The sequence below is a fragment of the Diabrotica virgifera genome, chromosome 9 (genome assembly GCF_917563875.1).
Source record: "Diabrotica virgifera virgifera chromosome 9, PGI_DIABVI_V3a".
NCBI lineage: Eukaryota > Metazoa > Arthropoda > Insecta > Coleoptera > Chrysomelidae > Diabrotica > Diabrotica virgifera.
The window spans coordinates 68,479,572-68,489,871 of record NC_065451.1 but is presented as its reverse complement, the minus strand read 5'-3'; the positions used below and the strand labels follow the sequence as shown (position 1 = coordinate 68,489,871).

Below are 10,300 nucleotides of genomic sequence, written 5' to 3'. Positions count from 1 at the left end.
TGGAACGGATTTTCTTTACTGCGCAGGATCGTTACCGTTTCCTGACGGTTCTCGGTCGTGTTGGAACAAACCTTATGAAACCGGGCGTAAATCTGATAATTATGTACAAATCGGCAACACTGTCGATTTTCTACCTTGTCTGGTACTACGCACAAAATGGCCGACGATCTGCGCAGTAATAGTGCGCGAACTTTTCCCGCCTACTAGTGTGTCACTGCTGTTGCGTTTTCTATGCTGTGGTGCAATCCGATTAATTTGCGCTGAAACGCTGACAGTTTTTTTACTAGTGAACGACTGACGTTTGACATTCGATTGAGAGTGTTCTGTGTTCCATTTGTTTATGTTTTTATTCTTTGTTTATATAATTTATAACCTAAACCTAGACAGTTTTGTTTTTATTTTAAATAAAACTGAAACTGTCTAAACTAAAATGGATAATATTCTTGAAGAACTTTTGTTTGGGGACGAAATTAGCAAATGCCGTTATACATTTAGCAGATGTACCTACCTCAAATTATTCCAGAAGGATGAGATGAAATTAAATATATATAAACCATAATTCAATATCCAATTTAGAGAACATTTTCGTATGTCCAGAACTACTTTCCAGGTAAAATTGTATAACAAATTAGTAACATCATGTATATTATATTGTTATATTTCCAGGAACTATTCAATTGTATTGATCATATCCACCAATTTGAAAACAGAATAATTCTATTGGAAAAAATTAATGTTTATGATTTGGATGCTAAGTAAACCAGAGAATTTGTTGCTGGGGATACGTTTGGTTTGCCAAAGAGCTCTGGACATAAGATTTTCACCCAAATAATATAGAATTACAAAAAATTGGAAATAACTAATCTTGAATATCAATGTGTATATTGAGTTTAATTTTATTGTAAATATTCTATAATATCATTTTATTGTAAATATTGTATTAACACATTTGTGGACACATCTTTATATGCAGACAGTAATTTCCCTTTGTAAGTACATGCATATATAGTCGTATCTGCGAATGGGTTATTTGTAAATCGTAATCAATAAAAAATTTTTGTGAATCAATAAAAAACTGGTTTGTTTGAAAATAAATGTAGTACAAATGTGTTAATATTTATTTTCATGCTTAGATAAAAACTAAATGTATTGTAACACATCCTTTCATATATCTTCCTCCTCCATTGTTAAGCAGAATTTGTTAACAAGAATTGTCCCTCCATTCTTTTTTTAATAAGAGGAATTTCTTAGTTAGTGTTCCTAGTATTTGGTTGTGGCTCTAAAATTGCATTTGTTTCACTGAGAGCATCTAAAAGGTCTCTCAATCCTTATTTCGTTTGACATAGCCATACTCGTAGAAATAATTCTATCTGTATTGATGGTATTATCAGAGAACAACAAACACATGGTGGTCTTCAGAGTGCTCCCAACCAACAGTACCTTATGCTGCTGCGTTTTCTTTTACTGTTTTAACCCTTATCCGGGCAAGTGGGGCTCAATAGGCCCGAAACGCCATGTCTTTTATATGGAAGTAAAATGTCTTGCCCGGATAAGTATTAAAGTGAGCTTTCTCGTTTCAGAATTTTTTATCGAATACAGCTTCAAGATAACGTAACCATGCAAAATAATTATTTTTTCCCTTTATAGGATGCCAGCAACAACTTTGTAATGTAAGACTGCTTGGAAATGTGCTTCTGTATGAGCATCATAAAGGGATGTCTACTGCATTCCCAGTTTATCTCAAGAGTTAGTTGGTTGTGATCAAAGAATCTTATTAAAAAATAGATTATATCTCCCTCTAGTTCTTTTTTCATAGTACTTATATTAAATTTGGAGTATGCCTAATTCCATGAAATGACAACAAATAATATGATTGTAAATAGTTTTGAAAAAGCTGTTTAAACTGTATAATTAAATTTTTTTTAAAACGTCTACTTTTAAAAATTTCGTACCTAGGCCTGGATCCCGCATACCAAAAAAAAGTTGATTAATAGCAAGCTGAAAATTTGTTAATAGCTTAACGGTGTCTAGTTGGACACACTTTGATGTATAGAAACACTGGAACAGGGGAAGCCTTAATTGTGGAACGTGCCATCCTGACAAGTTTATGATTGTGAAAACTAGCAGGTTGTTTTTAAGTTTATTCAATAGCAAACTTTGTGTATTTTAATATATGAAAAAATTTTTGTCCGAAAAATATGTTGGGCAGTTGGCTGAAAGACTTTGGTCGATGGCCTTTTGGTACATTGTATCAATAAAGTATGTCTCTCTCTATGTTGGGCATTTTAATAATTCCGACACATAGAACATGTCAGAGGATAGGAATTATATTGGTGATAAATAGCAGTCTGATTTTGCATGCTAATGAAAGAGTAGCAAATCAGTTGGAAGTTCTGTCCGACACAATACATGAGACGTTTTTGTAGTCTGATCCTGTAGTCGAAACCTTTTCAACAATTAAAACTTCCCGTTCCAGTGTTTGTTTTAAATTAAAACATCACAGTTTCTCCGACTAGACACCGTTAAGCTAATATCAAATTTTCAGCTTGCTATTAATAAACTTTCTTTTGGTATGCAGGATCCAGGCCTATTAACTATTTAACTCGAGCAGATTCCATTTTACCAGCGAATATAAATCTCATTCAAAATTCGGCATATCTAGATACTCCCTCATTAACTTAATGAAATCTTACCAGAATAATAAACGTTTACTACAAGAACAAGAAAATTTTGATAATAAATTAAAGATTCGGTCAGCTGTAGAAAGGTTTGAACTAATAAAATGCAAATTTAGAGGATTAAAATTTGATACAGAAAATATTCGATTAACGAACATTGTGTTTTACACAATTTTATAATATAGAAGGTAATGATGTTCTGGATAAATGCAATATTGAGTAGGTATGCTAAATAAAGAAATTAATAAAATAACGGTGGGTGAAGAAGAATAAAAAATTGGAAATATTATTGAAAATAACTAATATTGAGTATTATTGTATAGGTACCTACCTACCTATATTAAATTTAATTTTATTGTAGGTAAATATTAATTACAAATAGTTGGTATGCAATCAATAGCAATTTTTATAAGATTTGTGAATCAATCAAAAACTGGATTGTTGGAAAATAAATGAGGTAGGTACCTACTATACAGATATTGTGTTATTTCTAGTACTATATAAATAAAAAAACACAAATATTTCTAACTTAATTTAGATAATAACTATATATAGGATACATATTAATAATACTAAAATAAGAACTACAAATATTTACAACAAATTACATACAATAATTATTGTATTTATATTCAATTTTAATTAAATTGTCCATTTTACTTTGAACTTAATTTTAAAGTTGGCGGGATTCAGCTATCACAGCACAATAACAAATTTAAGGCTGAATAAAATGGCGAGCGCTTCCAATCCGATTAATTCAGCGCACCGTTCACTAGTAAAAGAGCTTCCAATCCGATTGCAATCCGATTCCAAGCTCTCTGTTTGATGAACGCAACCAATATTTCAAAATGTCACGATTTGGTTGTAATACTGACGAAGAACATCATAATAAAATTATTAACAGCATGCGTAGTGGAAATACATCTTCATCAGTTATAGAAACTAACATGTCTGGATCTTCATTAAATTTTTCTAATTGTTCCTTTGTTAATTGCACATTTAAATAAATTGTTTCTGCTCTGTATTTTTTTTTCATAACGAGCAAAAAATTTTCTATCCGAATAACCCTCGAACATTGATAAATGCTCAAAAATTTTTTAACAACTTTCTCAAGCTTGTTGCTTACAGGCAACAGACCTCCGCCTACGGCGTCGGTCTGTTTCCAAGCAACAAGCTTTCGAAATCTGTTATAAAATTTTTTCGAACAATTATCAATGTCCTTGGGTTATTACTACTGATAACATATCTATACCTTTTTATCCTATATATGTAAATCATATTAATCGATTTTAATTACTTGTCGAAATATATTAATTAACAACAACATTATTATATGACACATAATAATATTGATTATACATACGGTGACCATATGTACTTATTTAAGTAGGACAGTACTTATTTTTAAATATTGTCCTAATGTACTTTAAAACCTTTCTAAGGACACGCGAATGTACTTATTTTTTCTAAAAAATGAATATTTTTATCGTTTACTACTTTTAAACAAATTTCTTTGTATACTGTTCCAGGTATTGCAGCTTTTGGGCCTTGATGGTTTCCAATATTTACATTCTTTTGTTGACTCTTCTCCTGACTTCGTTGTTTGTTACAGGCTCGGTCTATGCTATCTTCAGGTACCTTCACCCACAGTTCAAATGCTTCCAACTTTTTAGTAGTCGACGTGTTAATTGACCATGCTTCTATCCCGTAAAGTAGAGTCGAGAAAATATAACACCTTGCCAGCCTAACTCTCAAGTCTTAATTATTTCAGTTCTCTTGCACAAACTACCTTTCTTATTTTATTGAAGTTGGTTCTTGCCTTCTCTATTCGAACTTTGATTTCTTTGGAGTAATCGTTTGTGTGATTAATTATTGTGCCAAGATAGTTGTAGACTTCAACTTGTTCTAAAGTTTTACCTTTAATTGTCAGGCTTTTATCATTATTTTGGGTTTTTGATAGCCTCATAAATGTAGTTTTCTTGATGTTTACTGATAATCCATATTGTTCTCCATACTCAACTATCTTGCTCATTAGCTTTTGGAGGTCTTGGAGGTTGTCCGCTATTATGATAGTGTCGTCCGCATATCTAATGTTGTTAATTGGCGTTCCATTTAGGTACCTTTATTCCTGCTGTTTCTCCCTCAAGAACTTTTTTCATAATTTCTTCAGAGTATGCATTTATAATAGTAGTGACAATACACACCCCTGTCGCACTTCTCTTTTAATTTCGAACTGTTCTGATGTGTGTTCGTTAATGCGTATGTGTGCCTGCTGTTTATAATATAGATTTGTTATAATTCAAAGGTCATGGTATTGTAATTGTTTTGCTTTGAGGACGTCCATTAGCTCTTTGTGGCGGACTTTATCGAAAGCCTTGTTGTAATCTATGAAACGGACGTACATATCCTTGTTCACATCCAAGCATCTCTGGATTAGTAGTGTAAATTCAAAGTGGGTTTCTTCGATATCCATATCAAGTGTTTTGGTAAATGCGTTTATGAATGATCTTTAAAAACATTTTAAGTGTGTGAAACATCAGGATTATGGTGGTCGCACACAAAACTTCACTGCGCAAGTGAAACATTTTTACACAAAATGTGTAACCTACCTAGAAAACTGGAGTACAAATTTTCATGAATTTAAACTATTCAAAAGCATAGATCTAAAGCGGGCTCCACATTCTCGGCGAAGTTACTTCGCCAAAGTTGACCGAAGTTCGAGGAAGTGCGATACCGACAAAGAGCGGTGCGATACCGACAAACATCCCTTTGACCAGACCAACAGAGAATGGAAGTAGAACGAAGTGAGGCAAAGTTACACAAGTTGGCCGTCTACACTCTCGTACTTGTTGAACCTCGATCGACTTCGGCGAGAGTGTGGAGCTCGCATAAGAAGTGAAATAACATGAAACGATGTTTGTTATTCTCTCGAAGGTTTTAAATTGTATATCAAGGCAACCATGTTAAACGAAGATCAACTCTTTGACGAACTGGGAATTTTGAAAGACGTGGCTACAAGTGAAAAAATTGCTGAGTGGAACAGAGAAGAAAAAAATAGTCAGGATCGATGGCTTAAAGTTTTTAAGTGTGTCGATCAATTCAAACTGAAAAACTTACAAATATTATGCGAATTTATTTTTTGTCTTCCGGGTACTAGTGCGGCTATCGAACATTTATTTTCTGTAATAAATAATTATTATTGGACGTCGCAAAAGTCACAAATGTCCATATCCACTCTCAAGGCAGCGATGCTGGTGTACGCAAATTTTGATGAGACTTGTATGAAATGTTTCATTTACTTCAGTCGAAGCCGGACCTTCTTAAATTAATTTTAAGTTCATAAAAATATGAATGATGCAAAAAACCGGAAGAAGATGAGGCTATTCCAGGTCCCTCATCTAAAAACTCTTAATTACAGGCTTGTAACTTTTTCAAAGTTAATGTAATGTGTTATGTTTAGTTTAATTGACATAATTTTTTATGTCTAGCTACATGGTTTATTTATTTTTAATGCCAAAAAGTTATATTTGTCCAATAACAAGATACATTTTGCGTTCTTAATACATTTTTTTTGTACTTATTTTTCTTTAAAATTATATGGTCACCGTATATACAGTATATTATAGTGTATATAATTAAGGTGACCAACTATTTTATGTTCAAAAAGAGTACACTTTGCAAGTACAGTGGACTCTCTCTATAACGAACACGGATATTACGAGGTTTCGCTTATAACGAGGTACATTAGGTGTCCAATGAAATTCCTATTGAACTATAACCCTCTATAACGAGGAACATTTGGTTATAACGAGGAAAAATGAAACCGAAGAATATGTTTTTTACCTGATTTTAGGGCAGTAATGGCTATAAATAAACAACCCAACTGGCTGTATATAGAAATTCCTAACATCTGTGTTATTATTTTATCGAGGCAAGTGCTGTAATATGCTTCGCCGCCTGCAATAAACTTCTTCCTGTGTATATCGACCGATATTGATTATTGTAGGAAATTTACAATTTACGATGGCGACGTCTCATTGTTCACCATCGACCCCTAATAAACTACGTAAGAGATATCAAAATATTTCAATATTACTGTTCTCTGATATAACGAGATCCTCTTATAACGAGGTAATTAGGCCGCCATTTCATTTCTCGTTATAGAGGGAGTCTACTGTATTTCATAGGCGAAACAAAAAAAAAGAAGAAAAAAGGATAAAAACTTTATTTTCTTTTTAAAACATATTTTTCTTTGTAGTGCATTTTTTTGCTAAATGAGGATGTTCCTATAATAATGTAGCCACATCGGAACAACTTTTATTTTGCATATTAAATTTGACTGTTAAGACGGCAGATAATGTTTTTACAGAAAGTTGCGACTTCTCATTGCTCCAATAATCATTCCCTAGTGAAAATATCCTTTCAACAGCAGCATTAATTAGGGTCTGGACAACCTAAGCAAATTTCTATTAAAACTTTTAAATTTTCATGTGGGATATGTTCTACTCTAAAATGCAGAAAGGTTTCTGCCCATCTTTTTTCAAGTTCTATTTTCTCATTGTTCCATTTCTTCAATTTTTCTTCATTTAAATATAAATTTACTCTTCGAATTTCTTCAAAGAGAAAATGGTCATTAATAACAATATCTTTTACTTCCTTCATTACAAATTCGACTGCTGAAGAAAGCTCTTTCCATTCAATTTTACTGTTTAGAAGGGTCCATTTGAAACAATTTAATGCTCTAAAGTTCACTATCCATTCTATCCGTTCACAATAATGAGTATAAAATTATACAAATGAGTACTTTCAGAGTACAGGATTTGAAAAGAGTACGGTTTGCGAAAAAAGAGTAAAAAACTCAGTAAATGAGTACAATTGGTCACCTTAATATAATCAATAAAATAAAAATTATTTAATATTTTAGGCTAAAAATGACAAATGAATGTACTGATTAGTATACTAATTATACAATTTGGATTTTTTAACAAAGTTTAAAGGTGATATATAATACATATTTTACCTAAAAACAACAAATATGTTTTTAGTTTGTAGATACTTTATATAATTTCTTAAATTTTTAATTTTTTAATTTTATTTCTGTATTTCATCTATTTTAATAATAGACCTGGATCGCGCGTACCAAAAAAAAGTTGATTAATAGCAAGCTGAAAATTCACGGTGTCTAGTCGGACAAACTTTGATGTATGGGAACACTGTATATATAAAAATATTTATAAAATACATTATATATATATATATATATATATATATATATATATATATATAAATAAAATTTTGGTATTTTTTCGGGTTCTGTCGGTCAGGAATTAAAACAATTCTATTTTTTTGTCACTTAATATTTCGTCAACTGATTGTTGACTTCATCAAAAGTGCACTACAAATTTACAAGAAACAAAGGTATAAGCAACATAAGAAAAATTATATAAAACACTACTTACAATGTGGAATTGTTGACAAATAAACAAACAAACATTGGTCACACACTCTTACAATTAGACTAACATTTTTAAAATGAAACAAATTAAATATAGGTAAAATGATAAAAACGATAAAAAATGTACATTAATGACTAGTTTATGTGTATAGATAAAATAAGTATAATTGGTAAATGTTGTATCAATAATTTTAATTAAATAGATTGCAGAATATTGCAGTATATATTGCTGAGTTGGTTGGTGTCAGCCTTATAATTAATTACATTTTTTGTTTTTGTGATGTAACACATTTCGAGAAATAGCCTGTTTTTATAGTGTTGTACTGTTTGTAGTATTTCAACATTGGTATAGTCAAACTGATGACCTGTGTTGATGCAGTGATCGACTACAGCGCATGTATTTTTATATTTCTGGCAGTCACTTTTGTGTTGAGTAATACGTTGTTTCAGCCATTGGCTTGTTTGTCCAATATAGCAACCGTCGCAACCTAAACACGGTAGTTTATAGATCGTGTTGGTTGTGTACATAGTTGGTGTATGATCTTTTACACGAGAGAATAAACTTTTGTTATTAATACAGCTGTACTTACCAATTCTGATGTTGGAATGTGGTTTAAAAAGAGCCGTAATTTTGTTCGTGAGGTTTTCAATAAAGGGTAATCTTCTGTATTTAAAATCTTGTGGAGCATCTCTATCCAATTGTCCATCATAATATTCCGAGTTGTAAATCAGTTGTAGTATAGACCTCGGGTAACCGTTGTTGATAAATATGTCAAGTAGTTTGCGTTTATTTTTACTTAGGAACTGGTCATCACATATATGTAGTATTCTATTTATCATAGCAAGAACTGTACTATATTTCTGGTTTTTGGGGTGGTTGGATGAAAAATTTAAAAATCTTCCTGATGCAGTAGGTTTTTGATACCAATCTAGGATGACGTGATTGTCTTCCGTACGAATTACTTTTGTGTCCAAGAAGGGTACGCTGTTATTAGTTTCTCTTTCAGCAGTGAATTGTATCTTACTATTGAAAGAATTGAAAGTGTTTAAGATGGTGTCGACCTGATTAATTGGTACGGAACAGATGATGTCATCGACATATTTATATAGGAAAGGCAGTGTGAATGGAAGGTTGATTATGGTGTTTCCTATTGTCTATTTGATGTATATGTCTATTTAATAGAAAACACCATAATCAACCTTCCATTCACACTGCCTTTCCTATATAAATATGTCGATGACATCTTCTGTTCCGTACCAATTAATCAGGTCGACACCATCTTAAACACTTTCAATTCTTTCAATAGTAAGATACAATTCACTGCTGAAAGAGAAACTAATAACAGCGTACCCTTCTTGGACACAAAAGTAATTCGTACGGAAGACAATCACGTCATCCTAGATTGGTATCAAAAACCTACTGCATCAGGAAGATTTTTAAATTTTTCATCCAACCACCCCAAAAACCAGAAATATAGTACAGTTCTTGCTATGATAAATAGAATACTACATATATGTGATGACCAGTTCCTAAGTAAAAATAAACGCAAACTACTTGACATATTTATCAACAACGGTTACCCTAGGTCTATACTAAAACAACTGATTTACAACTCGGAATATTATGATGGACAATTGGATAGAGATGCTCCACAAGATTTTAAATACAGAAGATTACCCTTTATTGAAAACCTCACGAACAAAATTACGGCTCTTTTTAAACCACATTCCAACATCAGAATTGGTAAGTACAGCTGTATTAATAACAAAAGTTTATTCTCTCGTGTAAAAGATCATACACCAACTATGTACACAACCAACACGATCTATAAACTACCGCGTTTAGGCTGCGACGGTTGCTATATTGGACAAACAAGCCAATGGCTGAAACAACGTATTACTCAACACAAAAGTGACTGCCAGAAATATAAAAATACATGCGCTGTAGTCGATCACTGCATCAACACAGGTCATCAGTTTGACTATACCAATGTTGAAATACTACAAACAGTACAACACTATAAAAACAGGCTATTTCTCGAAATGTGTTACATCACAAAAACAAAAAATGTAATTAATTATAAGGCTGACACCAACCAACTCAGCAATATATACTGCAATATTCTGCAATCTATTTAATTAAAATTATTGATACAACATTTACCAA

At 31.9% G+C, this 10,300-nt stretch overlaps 1 long non-coding RNA gene across 1 annotated transcript; it reads left to right on the top strand.

Moving 5' to 3' along the window:
* The first annotated feature begins 253 nt into the window (after positions 1-253).
* On the top strand, positions 254-1,255 carry LOC126892211 (uncharacterized). The gene is made up of 2 exons (XR_007700725.1): positions 254-610; positions 667-1,255. It is a non-coding gene; the product is annotated as an uncharacterized LOC126892211 (long non-coding RNA).
* Positions 1,256-10,300: the final 9,045 nt, after the last annotated feature.